The sequence below is a fragment of the Akebia trifoliata genome, chromosome 11, assembly GCF_017979445.1.
Source record: "Akebia trifoliata isolate Shusen 1 chromosome 11, ASM1797944v1, whole genome shotgun sequence".
Taxonomy (NCBI): domain Eukaryota; kingdom Viridiplantae; phylum Streptophyta; class Magnoliopsida; order Ranunculales; family Lardizabalaceae; genus Akebia; species Akebia trifoliata.
The window spans coordinates 34,519,266-34,536,189 of NC_141385.1; the positions used below are offsets into that span (position 1 = coordinate 34,519,266).

At 32.9% G+C, this 16,924-nt stretch overlaps 1 long non-coding RNA gene across 1 annotated transcript; it reads right to left on the reverse strand.

Annotated features, from left to right (window-relative positions):
* Positions 1 to 8,717: 8,717 nt before the first annotated feature.
* On the reverse strand, positions 8,718 to 9,404 carry LOC147391357 (uncharacterized). Its single transcript, XR_015170230.1, has 2 exons — positions 9,166 to 9,404; positions 8,718 to 9,023 (listed from the first exon to the last, which is right to left on the reverse strand). It is a non-coding gene; the product is annotated as an uncharacterized LOC147391357 (long non-coding RNA).
* Between the last annotated feature and the right edge of the window lie 7,520 nt (positions 9,405 to 16,924).

A 16,924-nucleotide genomic window follows, 5' to 3' on the forward strand; every position in this document is an offset into this window, starting at 1 on the left:
TTTTTTACAATTGTAGGGGCAGTCGTTTTTGACGCATTATGACGTAGTGCAATGCATAAAAAATTTTCAAATTTGAAGAAAAAATCCACATTCATCCAATTCTTAAATTAACAAAATTGGAGTGCATACATAATTTTCAATTTTTTCAAAATAATTATCATTCAATGACATGCGTATTTGTCAAGGCAAAAAATGAATTAATCACATGGAATAATTTTCAACTCATCACAAATTCCTTGTAAAAATCATATGGGATAATTATTCCTAATCACAAAAGTTAAGTCATCACAAAGTCATACATAAATCAAGTTAAGCACAAGATGATGAAGTCATCTCAAAAAAAATATTTTCCAACCGAAAATAATGCAAAAAGCTTAAACCTCTATCATGACAAGTCATACAAATCTGATTTTAGTATAAAGATTGTAGAGTTTTTCAAAAAAGAAATTATTATCCTAATCCTATCAACATTTAAAAAGAAAAAATTAAAAAAGATGCATTTTCCCTATTGTAGATCATTCGAAACATGATAAAACATTACATATCATTGCAAGCATGAAAAAAAAATCTCTTTCATAATAAATTCTTTGATGATCATGATGCCAAAAATGAATGTGTGACATCAATGTAGGGACGAATTTAACTATAAGAGCCCATGAAAATAAAGAGAAAAAAAAATGAATTTTCCATGAAGAATAAGGAAAGAAGGAAGAGGACAAAAAATAATAAAAATAAACCAAAATAAACTCACCTATAGGATTGAAAGCAACGAATTGATTCCTTCAGGAACGACCCAAAAAGCTTGTGAGTATTGGCTGTGATTGCTGCTGCTACAAGAAGAGACGATGAAGACGCTAATGCTAATTGTTGTGGCTATGGCTACGGGTGTTTATGTTGAAGTCATTGGTATAGAGAGAGATGAAGCGAGACTTGGGTTGTTGTTACGATGGAGATGTGAGAGACGAGGGTAGAGAATGGATGTTGAAGTAGCCACATTTTTTAAGAGAATGTTGAGAGGTGATGTTGTTGTAGCCACATTTTTTAAGAGAAGGCTGAGAGATGATGTTATAACAACTACATTTTTTAATAGAGGGCTGAGAGATAAGGTTGCAACTAGGGTTGCAATGGAGTAAGGGCACTAAAGAGAATTGAATAGAGACGTGAGGGTGAAAGAAAGATCTACCAAAAATGTGATTGCAACAATGGAGAAGAAGAAGAGAGCTCAGAAGAAGGAGCTTTCTTATAGTATTGGTGCAACCAAAAGAGAAGAGGACGTGGGTCTAATGGAGAAGAAGAAGAACGTTCAACAATCTTCTTTTTAGAGAAAGACGTCTCTCTACTTTAATAGGAAAAAAACTTTCTAAATTTTCTGCATTCTTCCTTTTAGTGGAAGTAAACTAGATAGCCAATCTGAATGCCAAAGCCAATGACAAGTCATTTTAGAGCCTGATTCAACAATTTGTCAAGGCATCTAAATCCTTGAGGGTAAGCTCTCCTTAGACTAAAAAATTTTAAATCATTGAATTTTTGAAAATTCTCCTTCACTAATGCAAATGTAATGTGAGTGCACGTGTGTACAATAGTATAATTATGATTTTGAAAAGGCGCACCTCCGTTCTATGCATTCATGTTGAGAGGATAATACCATCACACATTGATACCATATGAATATTAACCAAAATAAATGCCAATCGAATAACATCATTAAGATCACCAATAAGCACATCAACTATCTATCTGATCAAGATCAATGGCAAATCAATAAATGAGCATGGCATATAATAATTGATCAAATCCAAACATTACAATAGGCACAATTTTTATAATTTTTAAGGTCCAATCAATGATCACTTTTGGGTAATCCAAAATAAATCGAGATTCCAATAGATGTTACATTGATGATAGGATGATAATTGTTGTGATGAGCTCGCTCTCAGGAACATTAATTGTGCTAACACTAGATAAATTTGAATTTTCTGTGAATTAAGAAAATACAATCCGAACTTGCATCGATGATATCTAAGACTCCTAATAATGAAATTGAGTGAATTAATATTTTAAATTAATCTACTTGATGGGATCTACGTTTTATTAAGAGATGCCTAGACCTAATTCTGACTAGAATGTTCTGTAAAAACGTTTTAACACTGCTGTCTCAACCTTCTTTCAGCAATAATTCCAGATTTATAGATTGAACTTGTATCGATGATATCCAAGGCTCTTGATAATGAAATTGAGTAAATTCAAATTCTAATTAATTTACTCAATGAGATCTACGTTTTATTAACAGGTGTCCAGACTTAATTCTCACTAGAATGTTCTGTAAAAACGTTTTAACATTGCTGTCCCAACCTTCATTCAGTAACAATTCCAGATTTACAGATTGAACTTGTATAGATGATATCTAAGGTCCCCGATAACGAAATCGAGTGAATTCAAGTTCTAAATTAATCTACTCGATGGGATCTACGTTTTATTAATAGATAGCCATACCTAATTCTAACTAAAATATTCTGTAAAAACGTTTTAACATTATTGTCCTAACTTTCTTTTAGTATCAATTCCAGATTTACAGATTGAACTTGCATCGATGATATCCAAGGCTCCCGATAATAAAATTGAGTAAATTCAGATTCTCAATTAATCTACTCGATGAGATATACATTTTATTAATAGGTGTCCAGACTTAATTCTCACTAGAATGTTCTATAAAAATGTTATAACATTGTTGTCCCAACCTTCATTCAGCAACAATTCTAGATTTACAGATTGAACTTGCATCGATGATATCCAAGGTTCTTGATAACGAAATAGAGTGAATTCAGGTTCTAAATTAATCTACACGATGGGATCTACGTTTTATTAATAGGTGTCCAGACTTAATTCTTGCTAGAATATTCTGTAAAAACGTTTTAACATTATTGTCCCAACCTTCTTTTAACATCAATTCCAAATTTACAGATTGAACTTGCATCGATGATATCCAAGGCTCCCGATAACGAAATTGAGTAAATTCAGATTCTAAATTAATCTACCCGATGAGATCTATGTTGTATTAATAGGTGTCCAGACTTAATTCTCACTAGAATGTTCTATAAAAATATTTTAACATTGTTGTCCCAACCTTCATTCAGTAACAATTCTAGATTTACAGATTGAACTTGCATCGATGATATCCAAGGTTCTCGATAACGAAATAGAGTGAATTCAGGTTCTAAATTAATCTACTCGATAAGATCAACGTTTTATTAATAGGTGTCCAGACTTAATTCTTACTAGAATATTCTGTAAAAATGTTTTAACATTGCTATCCCAACCTTCATCATTCCATCATTTTCATATGTCAATTTGAGTCTTTCATTATTTAGGGGTCATCAAAAGGTGACCCTTAATTGGACAAAAATACAATACCCAAAATCATCCACAATCAAGTCACAAAAATAAATAAATAAATAAAATAAATCAAACTAAATAATATAAAAAAACTAGGTCATCCTGGCAATGCTCCCATACTTGCGGTTTTTCAAGTCTAATCCTTAATAGTCCCTAGTGGAGTTGCCACTGAAAGCGCCCTCAATCCGCTTGGTGCGCAGATCCGCTTTTGACCTTTGAGGTTTGGGAGTCGCCACCTAGTTAGTACGGTCTAGGAACCGAATATTGACTCTAAAACGGTAAATACTACTAATCTACGAAATAAAAATACGGGTCCGGGGATTACGTTACGGGGTTGGAAGGTGTTAGGCACCAACCCCACCCGGCAAACGTCGGTCTCTACTAATTCCCAAATAAAACTACATTACTAACAAGACCTAAATAATAAAAAAAATAAAAATAGTTACCTTTTCCGAATGCAACGATTTTGTTCCCTCAAATCTGATAGAACAACTCTTTGTATAGTATTCCTCGCTTCGTTCTGTTGCCGGATCTAATTTCTGATCTCTAAGTTGAGGTATCTTCTTTTTGGATCTGTGAGTTTTCTATTTTTTTTTTTTATGGATTCTAAGGTATTTTAGAAGGGTTTTTGGGTATTTTTTGAGCTAAAGTTAGGGTATGGATGTTAGGTAAGGAGTTGGAGCTTCAAAATTAGGGTTAATGGAAGGTTAGGGAAGGTTTTTGATCTACTTTTTCTAGGGTTTATTTTTTCATACGAAAATAGGTTCTAGGAGACCCCTATTTATAGATTTTTTAAGTGCCTTTTAGATAAAGTTAATGTTTAATTATAATTCTTTTAGAGATAGTTATTGTTTAATTATAATTGTTTTAGGTAGAGTTATATCTTAATTAGAATTGTTTTTAATTAGAGTTATTATTTAATTAGGATTATTTTAAATAGAGTTATTGTTTAATTAGAATTCTATTAGGATTTTGACTTATAGTCTCACTTGATTGACTTTAACATTTTGACTTTAGTCTTACTTGATTGACTTTAATTTTTTGACTTGAGTCTTACTTAATTGACTTTAAGATCTTGACTTTAGTCTTACTTGATTGACTTTAATTTTTTGGAGAACCCCCCTTTATTATATCTTTAATTCTTTTGGCCCTCAAATGGAAGGGTCCTTTAACAAATATCTAGACAACCATCAACAATTTTGCCTGAGAGTCTGATTGATCGATTTTTTTGGTTCAAAATTTTAAATTAATTTTATTAATGTTTAACTTTACATTATTTAATATTTTATTTATAAATTTCGAAATTTAAAATTTTTTTAATTGAAAAATTATCGTTTTGCCCCTGAAGAGAACTTTTGCACTTCAAGTCAATTTTTTATGTTCCAGGATGTTTTAGAATCGATTTTTCATAAGAAATTCATTGGAAATATCAGTTTTATCATTTATGAAATTTTTTGTGCGAAATGGTCATGAATTTTATGAGGGGCATTTTCGTAATTTTATCAAATTTTGAAAATTGGTAAAATGATTTATTTGATTTCGATTTGTTGTTTTATGTATTTGAATGAGTTTTTCTAAGTGTAATGTAGGTTTTAGGGATGTTTTAAGGTTAGGGGTATTTTGGTAATTTAGTCATTTTTTAGTGATTTTTATCGTAAAGTTTATTTTTGTCTGAAAAATGATGATTTCTAAACTTTTGGAGTTATATTTTCCTATTGTACCGTAGTTTCTATAGTTTTGTTAGTTCGAGATACCTCATCCGGATTTTTAAAACATATCTAGTAACAAAATAAAGCATTGGAATAATCATCCATCATTGGGAACCGTTGCAATCGGGTTGACGAGTTGATTAATCAGGTGAGTGCAAAAATGGGGTGTCTACATGAGGCAACCCACGTCATGAGTTCAATGCAAACCATATTTCAAGCACGAAATTGAAAAATGTTGAAAATCTGAAGGTCGATATCCGAATATACAAGAGGTGGGGAATAACTTCGGTTTAATTTTGTGCAAATGAGCAGTTGAGAATAGATTACTGCCAAGATAGATTTTTGATATAAAAGAATAAGTTAGATTTCTAATGAAATGTGAATTTCGAATTAGGAAAAAAAATCAAGATATGTACAATTTGATGAACACCAGAGAAAACAAGATTTCATAGTTAAGGAAAGGTCTTGATGCTTGATTTGAAATAGAAGAATGGATTAATTATGACAATGATTCTTGATGATAATATATTTTATGATTTAGTAATGATTTAAGTCCATGTAATTTAAGTTATTTAATGAAAATAAGGGAGTACCTCTCATTTGAAAATAATGGAAAATAATTTAAAAATTCAAAACTCAATAAATAAAAATTTAATTTTTAGGTTTAAGAACAAAATGCGATTTTTAACATTTTTGTTAGATTTTCAACTTTCGATTTTTTTAACTTTTTATTTGAACCAAACTTTAAAAATTACACGATGTTAAATATCCTATTTAAGACTTCCATCTGCAAAAATCCGTTTTCAATTTGAAAAACTTTGAAAAATCACATTTTTGACATTTAGTCAAATTTCACTTGTTTTTAATAGCTTTAACCAATCATCGATGGTTTTACCCCAAATTACCTTCATAAACTATCTTTGACCATTTTTTTTCATTGTCTTAAAATTATTTTATAAAATAATGTTAAAATTTGAATTGATTGAAAAAATTACTTTTAATTTAAAAACAAATATACAAAGGTTGTTGAGAAAGAAAATGGTTTAAAGATAGAAATTTTGAAAGGAACACATTGTAAATGCGACGCCCTTTATTTTATTTAAACGAGAGTGGAGACTCTCATTGTTTGCATGTAGTGGCTAGTGGATATCAAGGAGTTAATTTATTTTTGTTATCGTGAAGCGATGATTGCGTATTTATTTATGATTCTGTTATTGTGAGGTGATCTGTATTGTTTATTTTTACGGTTTGGCCCATTGCATGGAAGGAAATCGGATATCCAATCCACACACTTGTATGATTTATATATATAGGGAGCGATTCAGTGGCCCCAAAGTCTTCCTACTTTGGTGCTTAGTTTTTACGGCCATCCAATGGAAACGAATCCAACAGTTCAGTAGCTCTAACAAGTTTTAAAGTTAAAAAATGTACTAATTAATCAACGCCCCCTCTAAAAATTAGGTATTCAGTTTTAAATCCCTCAACCTTCTTTCCTTCTCTTCTTCGAATGTCTCTCTTCCTCACAAAATCCTAACTGAAACCCATCGGCGAACTCTCTCTCTTGAAAACCCATTTCTCGAATAGGAGAGAAGTGCTCGCTCTCTCTCTCTCTCTCAAAGGTGAAGTTCGAACGATAGTAAGATCTTTCAAGTTCTGCACCTCGGATGTTCAAGTTTCATTTCAAACGACACTAAGATCTCGTCGTCTTCGGAGCTCTCTCAACCCTCTCTCATCGTCGTCGTCCATCGCCGTCAATCCCTCTCTCTCTTTGAACTCTCATCTTCATTCAGAAACCTTCAAACATCTGTAACCTAAGTTTCATGCCCTCTCTCTATGGATCTGTTACGATCGCTAATGGTGGAGTGATGCCTAACATTCACAATCTCTTGTTGCCCAAGAAGATTGGTTCTGGATCTTCAAAGGATATTCCTGCTGACGATGACAACTAGGTTTTGGAGGAGGAGCTACGTCGTACTTGTTAAAAAAAATGTGGTTTTCATAGTTGGAAAAGGAGATGAGGTTCAATGATTGGAGATTGTTGGTGCAATGAGTTTTTTCCTCAAAAACCATTTCGGAGATTTATTTTTTCCATTTTAGATATGAAGTATTTTCCAATTTAAAATTTTATGGATTAGGTTGATGGGGAACCTTCATTGAACTTTTATTTCAGGATTAATATCACTGATTGGAAGATCGACTCCATTGCTTTTTTTTTTTTTTTATTCTCTCAAACTTGATTATTCTTTGTCTTAGAATTTCTTTTTCTGATTCAAAGGAAAGGAAATTGTTCATGGGTTCAATTCTTGATTATCATCAAAATATCGTAGCAACAGATCAATTACATTGCTTGTTTAAACTATTCTGAAATTCTTTTCATTTGAGAACTTTTTGGATAGAAATTTATAATTTATTCTTGCTTGCCTACAAAATACAAAGGAGTGTGGATTGAGTATGCTGCCCAATTGTGTTCCACTCTATGCTGTAGTCTCATACTAGATTTTGATCAACCTAATCTACCAAATGAGAGAAGAAAATTCTTAATTTCCAATCCAATGAAATATTTGTATTTTTTTTTTCCTTAAGTCCATTTATCATTATTTTAGTAAATCTAGTCTTTTTGAATATGAAATTTAGTTAATGTTCTCTTTACTTACAAATTAATTGAAAAAACAAAACCTGTACTTTAGAGCAATTCCAATGCACTTGGGCTTTGTATCCTCTTTCAATTTCTACTTTGAAGCATATTTGTGGGGGCATCTTTTTAGGCATTTTATTGTGGAGTTTCTTTTTGCCTATTTAAGACATCTTCATTTCACAAATTCAATTACAGTAAGATGTGTTATAATTGCCATCATTTTTTACTGCTAACAAGTAGAGAGAGAAATCTATTCTCTTCTTTTGCCTCTCATGCTCTCTCTAGAAAATTTTGAAGTAGAGAGTCAAGGCTCGAGTGCGTTGTTGTGTTTTTGGGGGATTTTGATATGGTATAACAGCTGTTGGGAGAGAATATAAATTGAGAACTCGAGTGTGTTACAGTTGCACTTAGTATGACTACTTGTGTTGGAGCTGTTGCGCTTACTATGACTATTTGTGTTGGAGTTGCTCTTAGTATTAGTTGTTATGCTAGCTAGACTTTGTGACACTTGAAAGTGAGGATTTGTAAGTTTGAAAAAAAAAACTAAATGCACGTGCAAGTAACACATGAGAGGTAAAATAATTTGGTCAAATATCTTATAAATTATAATTTTTATTGAGATATTGAATATTTGACTAATGACACGGTAGCTCCAACGACCTAATTGTTGCATTATTTGAACTTCAAAAACAAAAGAACCCCTTTACCTAGACTTGGATTAATTTTTTTGAAAAATTATATTGGCTAATGGCTACATATACCATATAACCCAGGAAAAAATTATAGGAATTCCACATATGTAATCCAAGATATTTGAGAAACTAGGAGCTTTAGAACATGTCTGATTGTTACACCAAAGATTGGGCAGCATACATGTTTGAGACTTATGAGCTCGTAATACCAAAAAAAAAAAAACAACAGGGCCATGCATCTAAATGCACATAGAAAGTCTACAACAGATGAAAAAATGAGTGCAAGACATGATGCCAAAAGAATTTGAACCCAAAAACACAAGAACAAGAAGAGAATTAAATACATGTAATCCAGTAAGTAACTACATGCACAAAGAAAGTCTACAACGAGTCTTAGGAGGAATTAGCCATCTCTGCTTCCTTTGTCTCTTTGGTCACTCTCTTCCAATTCTCACTGCTGTCAATTATTTCCCCAGTTTTCACGAGGTAACGGACCCAACTTCCATCCTCAAGGATTTTATGACCCACTCGGCTTGCTACTTCCTTTTCTTTTGAGTAGAGCATCACATTCGAGCTGTGAATCGGTGCTTCAACCTATAAAGCTAAATTGAAAAAAAATTTAGATATATCATTACGAAAATTCGTTAAATAAAGAATATGTAATGAATGATGTGCATACTATGATGAAAACAAAAAAAAACAAAAAAACTAAACTTGACAATCTGCCCCGGCTCACCTTGTTCTCTGCTCTTCATGTGCTTCGTCTTTAAGTTAATTTTTTCACGATCACTTTGCTGTTGTGCTTGAAAATCCTAGTAATTCCTCCAATTTTACCATTTTCGTGACCAGAGATAATTTTCACTGTATCACCTACCTTCACATGCATTTTTTGTAGCATAGGAAGGCTGTTTGATTTACATTCCTTTCGCTCCCATTGCTTAAGCCTCACCATTAGAAATAATAAGCAAAGAGTTAAGACAAGGAATGTGAGCATGTTAGTAAAGAGAACATTAACTAAATTTCATATTCAGAAAGACTAGATTTACTAAAAAAATGATAAATGGAGTTAAGGAAAAAAATACAAATATTTCATCGGATTGGAAATTAAGAAGTTTCTTCTCTCTTTTGGTAGATTAGGTTGATCAAAATCTAGTATGAGACTACAGCATAGAGTGGAACACAATTGGGCAGCATACTCAATCCACACTCCTTTGTATTTTGTAGGCAAGCACGAATAAATTATAAATTTCTATCCAAAAAGTTCTCAAATGAAAAGAATTTCCGAATAGTTTAAACAGGCAATGTAATTGATCTGTTGCTACGATATTTTGAAGGTAATCAAGAATTGAACCCATGAACAATTTACTTTCCTTGGAATCGGAAAAAGAAATTCTAAGACAAAGAATAATCAAGTTTGAGATAATAAAAAAAAAAAGCAATGGAGTCGATTTTCCAATCAGTGATATTAATCCTGAAATAAAAGTTCAATGAAGGTTCCCCATCAACCTAATCCACAAAATTTGAAATTGGAAAATACTTCATACCTAAAATGGAAAAAAAAAAAATCTCTGAAATGGTTTTTGAGGAAAAAACTCATTGCACCAACAATCTCCAATCATTGAACCTCATCTCCTTTTCCAACTATGAAAACCACTTTTTTCTGAACAAGTAAGACGTAGCTCCTCCTCCAAAACCTAGTTATCATTGTCAGCAGGAATAACCTTTGAAGATCCAGAACCAGTCTTCTTGGGCAACAAGAGATTGTGAATGTTAGGCATTACTCCACCATTAGCGATCGTAACAGATCCAAGTAATTTGCTCAACTCCTCATCATTCCTCACTGCCAACTCCAACACCTATAATAAAACCCCAAATCAAAATAAAAAAAATTATAAATATTATAATCAAAATCACCAAAATTTGATAGAAAACGACTCCAAATTTGTAACCCTAATCGAAAAAACCAATTCCGAAGCTAAATATTCAAAACCAAATCAAAATCAAAAAATTATAACTAGAGAGAGAGAGAGAGATGGGAGCTATAACTATAGAGAGGGCACAAAACTTAGGTTACAGATGTTCGAAGATTTCTGAAAGAAGATGCGAGTTCGAAGAGAGAGAGGGATTGATGACGACGACGAGAGAGGGTTGAGAGAGCTCCTAAGATGACGAGATCTTAGTGTCGTTCGAAATGAAACTTGAGCATCCGAGGCGCAGAACTTGAAAGATCTTACTGTCATTTGAACTTCACCTTTGAGAGAGAGAGAGAGTTTCTCTCCTATTTGAGAAATGGGTTTTCGAGAGAGAGAGTTCGTCGATGGGTTTCAGTTGGGGTTTTATGAGGGAGAGAGACATTCGAAGAAGAGAAGGAGAGAAAGTTGAGGGATTTAAAACTGAATACCTAATTTTTAGAGGGGACGTTAATTAAGTAGTATAGTTTTTAACTTTAAAACCGGTTAGTGCTACTGAGCCGTTGGATTCGTTTCCATCGGATGGCCATAAAAACTAGGCACCAAAGTGGGAAGACTTTGGGGCCGCTGAACCGCTCCCATATATATATTATATATATATATATATATATATATATATTTTGAGATCTGTTAAAGATCTTGTGAAAACCTAAAAGGACAGTTTGTCATGTCATGTTGGAGTGACATTCTTATGTAGTATGAGATGTATAAGGAATTTGTAAATATGTGGGCTTTGAAACCTTTGGGGGTTTGAGCTCATCTACACGAGTTTATGAGTCGCCACCATTCAAATAAGATGTGAATTGGCATTATAAAAGAGTTTTGAAATTATATTTTTCTTGGTTTGTAGTGATTCACATATCCAAAGAACAAGGGGAAAAGGTCTACCTAGAAAACTAAGGTTAGGAAGTTCGGATGAGGAACAAGGAAGGTGTTAGGCACTTTGTCCCTCCCATCCTAAGATGGTTACCAATTGTTAATCAAAAGAGAAATTAGAACCTCATTTTTTTGGATTTTTAAGATAAAAGAAGTTATAAAAAAATCTTAAGAAAATTGATTATAGTTTTATTTTGAAAAATAAGCAAAAGGGAAAGATGAGCAAGCCCCTACTAGAAATAGGTGCTTGTTAGATTTTTTTTGTGAGCTTGGTATTTTGATTGAAATTTACATGAATTTCATCATTTAGGGGCCCAAAGCTTCAAAACAAGTTTATGTGCTCCCTAAGGAGATTTTATTTGTTAGTTTGATCTTTAAGTGATGTTCTTGAATTGAACAAAATCATATAGGAATCAAATTTTATGCATGAAAATTTTGTCCATTTTTGGACTTTTTCTTGGCTAAAGGTTGGATATAAGCTTAAAGACTTATATCGTTACTTGTAGGATACAAAGTGTATGCATGGGATTGACTTATCAAGAGAAGATTACCTCCTAAGAGGGTAACTCTTTAGGAAACTGAAAGTGCAAGTAAGTAAAGAAAATAAAGCATCTGCACTATGAATTTAAATTGTATGGAAATAAAGAATGAAAATAAAACAACCTAATCTAATGCTCCCAAGGAGCTTCTTGATGATTTATTGGGGGAGCTTACCTTCAAGAGGGATTACTCTCTCTTCCCAAGCTTCTGAACTAGAAATTTAAAGAATTACATTAAGAAGCAGGCAAGTAAGTTAAATAAGAAAAGTATTTAAAAGTAAAGAAAATTGCAGTGTAAGAATAGGGGGATTAGAAGGGGGAGGTTGGAGGGTTTAGCCCTACCTTGGTCTTCTTCTTTTCTTCCTTTTTTTTCTTGTTTTTTTTTTCTATGGATTTTAGGAGAGGTTTGAGAGAATAGGGAGGCTCGAGTAGCTTGGGAAGAATTTTGAATAACAAAATATGCTCTTCCATATACTTTGGAAATGTTTCATATTTATAGGATTTTGAGAGATCCTTGGGGATAATTTGGAACTAAATCTTCAAATTCCCAATAATTTTACTAAAACCTTCATGAAAAATCATAATTAGTTCTCCTTTCCTTGGCCTTGATGGTCTTTCACTCACTTATAGGTCTCACCAATCATGATGATCAAATTATAGATTAGTAAAAGCCAATAGTTTCTAGAAACTTCCTTGGAAGGGGTAAAGTGGTCCTAAACCTTTGGCTTTGAGTCAATTGTGTGGGATTGAAGTCCAATGACATGTAATTAGTTGATAGGTTTTTAGCCTCTTCGGTCACGTCCCTAGAGAGAATTTCTAACAAATTAGGAATAGGTTGGTCATTGGGTAGAAGTTATAGAATATTCTCTAAGATGGATAAAAGTATCATAGGCTTTGGAAATTGATTAAATTATATTGAATGTCATGAGAGCTCTTTGAATTTTGAAGAAGATTATAAGGGTAGAAGAGGGATTTGCTTTTGATGAGTCCTAATAAACCAAGGTTAGAAGAGGTAATTGGCCTTAAGTTGAGACTAAGCAAATCTTGGGTCAAGATTAGGAGAATGAGTAGTTATTAAAAGACTCTAGATGGAAGAAATTACGAGGGTTTTAACATGGGTAGAAGTGGAATTAAAAAGGGATTAGAAAATAATTTTTCTTGTGAAAATTCAAGTATACATGGGATTCAGATGTACACTAAGTACAGACAATGAAAATTAAACTTGAGTATTACCAAAGTTAATGTTAGAATAAAAAATAACCTAGCCATATGTACCAAATTGTCCAATTATTTCTATGTTGGCCGTTTGGTAGGTACGACCAGGCAAAAATCAATTTTTTTTTTATATTAAATCTTATTTTCTTGATTGGTTTGATTTGGGTCCATTTGATTGAATAAAATTCTCTTGACTTAACCCTCGATATTGGATTCAAACGAGTTCTCGAATTTGTTTGATCAAGTTGGGATGTTTATAGGATTAATATCATGACTGAGATCCGAGAGTTTTCTTTGTAACTTTACTCGTAAACTATGTAATGTAAGATGTCTAAGGGAGCTATATGTTCACTTGATAGACTTAGATGAAGATGATAAGTTAATGATCATAAAATGTCTAGTAGTAGTCAAACATTTTGACACATTGTGAAGAGACTTGTTTGTTATGGTCATAGTCAACGGTCAACCTGAGTCGGATAAATGGTCAACTAATCGTGATAAGTGCAGCGACCAACCACATAATAAAAAATTAACGGTGGAGTTCCACATCTATTAAATGATGAACATAATTCGTAATCCTGACTAGGATGGTATCTAGACAAGGTTTTCAATGCACTTAATAAACATACTACCATTGTTTGTACTTAATTATTGAACATGCTTTACTTTAATTTATAAAATCTAAATTTTATCTGGTTAATTGTTTTAAATAGTAATTGTAGTTATATTTTTAACATGTTTACTTTATGATTAAGAATTATTTCGTTAAAAGTTTAAGAATGAGATTTTAAAGTTGAATATTTACAGGTTGATGAAAATAGTTACTCATTTTCTCAATTGACTTAAATTTTTTTAAATATTTTATAAGATTTTGAAGATCGATATTTTATTTGTTATTTTAAAAATAGAACTGGTAGGTTGACAAATGATACAGATGTTTATTACTTTTTCGTTATTTTCTAATTTATAAATTTTATGTTATGGCATAATTTGAGGCTATTTGAGTATAATATGATTTAACCATGTGTTATTGTTTACACAGAAAAACTTGCATATCTTTCCAAAATATTTTAGAATGATTTTTCTCATATTTAGGTGACTATTAGTTTGAGCTATTTATTTTTTGTTAGGTAACTCCCCTGTTACTTATCGATTCTTCACTCTTTCAGTTTTGATTGATTTCGGAGTTAGTCTTGAAGAGTAAATTTCGAGTTAACACTTAGAGTTCATTATTGAAGAGTTGATGCCCTCGTTTACTTAATGATATTTTAGGATTTAGTTATTTATTTTATTTTATTAACGATGTGTATTTGGAATATTTTAAGTGAATCATAGGTTAAAATTGAGGTTGTTTTCGCACTTTGATATTCTTTAGTTATACATTATTCTTTTTTCACTGTTGTATTTTTTTTAGCACTGTATAATCGTATTTAAGTTAATATCACGTTTGGGTAGAGTTTTCAGTGCCTCAAATTTGGCATGAAATCATGGGGATTCATGATGGAATTTGGGGGCGACACACACACACAGAGAGTACCTTTTCTGATGATGATGATGGATCACCGGTGAGGGATGATGACAACGGTTAGGGTTTCCTTCTAAAAAAAATCAAAAGCCTTGTTGGGATGGGAAATAAGAGAAGGGACATTTGAGGTGTTAAATTAATGGGCTATATAATGAATATTGGTTTGGTTCTCAATTTGATTCGATTCTAGGACACTTATAAACCAAAAATTGAATTGAATCAACCAGTTTTTCAAATTTTCATCTTAGAATCAAATCGATTGTCTATAAAATCGAACCAAACCAACCTTAATTTCAGGAATGTGTAGAGGTTAAAACATACGTGTACAACAATTATCCTATAGAAAACTGCAAATCCTATTTAATAGGGATTGGGACCAATTTTAGTAAAACAGTTTGCACACACAATTTTTTTTTAATAATTACTAGACACAAAAAGAGGAAGATAGCGGCTATTATATTCAGGCTATCGCAACGAATACAATATAGTTTTTTTTAAAGGCTGATACCAAGTTCTCAAGAGAGATTGTAATCTTCTCAGATTGTTTTTCAATAATAAAGAAGTGCTCGTCGTTGTCCCGTGGGTGTAGGTACATTGCCGAACCACATATATCTTGTCTCTTTATTTTTTTTTGCACTTTATTTTGTTCATTGCTAATTGACATAGCATTATTTTTTTGGTCGTTCGCATTCACAAACTAGGTCTTGGCTTGTCTTGTCTATAATAATTGGTATCAGAATACTAGTTGTTTGGTGTTTGTGTTTACAAGGTGTTTATGAAAATGTCTGAAAGGGGTTCTTTATTGTGGGATGATGGCTATGTGAAATTTCATGGATTCAATATTCTTTGTTTTAATGGGAGGAAGAATGTTAAAGCTTGGCAGATGGATTGTAAAGATATTCTAGTTAGATTGGATTAGGCTGATTCACTAGATGAAAAGAAGAAACCATCAGAGAAGCGATAGAAGATCAAGTTGAGAAGTGGAACAAAATGGATCAAAAGGCAGTTAGTACAATTCGTTTGTGTCTTTCTCGAAACGTGACTTACAACTTCGCTGATGAGATGACTACTAAGGGTATTTGGGATAAACTTCAGGCTATGTACCTTCAGAATGATCAGATGAGTGTGATGTACATGCAGAAGAAGCTATTCACTTTCAGGTTGCAACAAGGTAAACTTATGACTGATCATATCAATAAGTTTGAATGTTTATATTCAGATTGTGTTAGCCTGGGAGTTAAGTTTGAAGATAGCCAGAAGGCATTGCTCATGTTGATTTCTTTGTTACCGGAGTGGGAACCGTTTGTTGATCAGATGAAGACATTAAAAAAAATTAAAATTTTGTTTATAGTGACATTGTTCAGGCTATACTGGCAAAGGCTTCCAAGAAGAGTGCTTCGAATGAGGAGGTTCAAGCACACGGTTTTTTGGTGACAAGGGGCATAAATTTCAACAAGAAGAACAATAACAAAAGGAACCGTTCTCAATCAAAATGAAAAGATATATCTAAGGTTGAATGTTACAAGTATAAGTGCAAGGGCCATTACAAGAAGGATTTTTCAGAGTTGAAGGATAATCACAAGCAAGAGAATGAGAATAGAGGCGTAGATAATGTAGTTGAGACACCAGATGTGGTAGAGAATATTTTCATCGTGAGTAACTTAGCACTGGCATTAACAGCGGGTTCTCATGATCATCTGTCTGATGACTGGATGTTAGATACAGGGGCTTCGTATCATTTATGTCCCGTTAGGGAATGGTTCACCACCTACTGTGAGGTTAAGGGAAGCTCAGTGATGATGGGTGACTCTCGGCCTTGTAAACTATGGGTGTTGGTACAGTCAAATTCCAATTAACAGATGGGTCATGTAGACAGCTTACAGAGATACGTCATGTTCCAGCTCTTTCAAAGGGGTTGATTTCTCTTGGGGTGATTGAAGCTCAAGGCTACATGTATGTTGGTGAGAATGGCTATTACAATGTGTATTTTGGTGATAGGTTGCTTCTGTCGTTAGTTAGGCATGCAAATCTCTATTTCCTTCAAGGCAGTGTAGTTAAAGGTGGAGTTATGGTTTCTACAGTTGTTGATAAGAAGAGTTTGGCCCGCACACAATTATGGCACATGCGGCTTTGGCATACTAGTGAGAGTGGGCTGAAAACTTTGAGCAAGTGGGGCTTGCTTGGAAGTGATAAAATGGCAAAGCTAGATTTTTGTAAGCATTGCGTCTATGGGAAGCAATATAAGGTCAGTTTTGGTGATGGTATTTATAGCATCGTGGGGATTGTGGATTACATCTACAGTGATGTTTGGGGAGTTCTAAAGTTGCATCAAAGGGGGGTTCCAGGTATTTTGTGTCTTTTATCGATGAC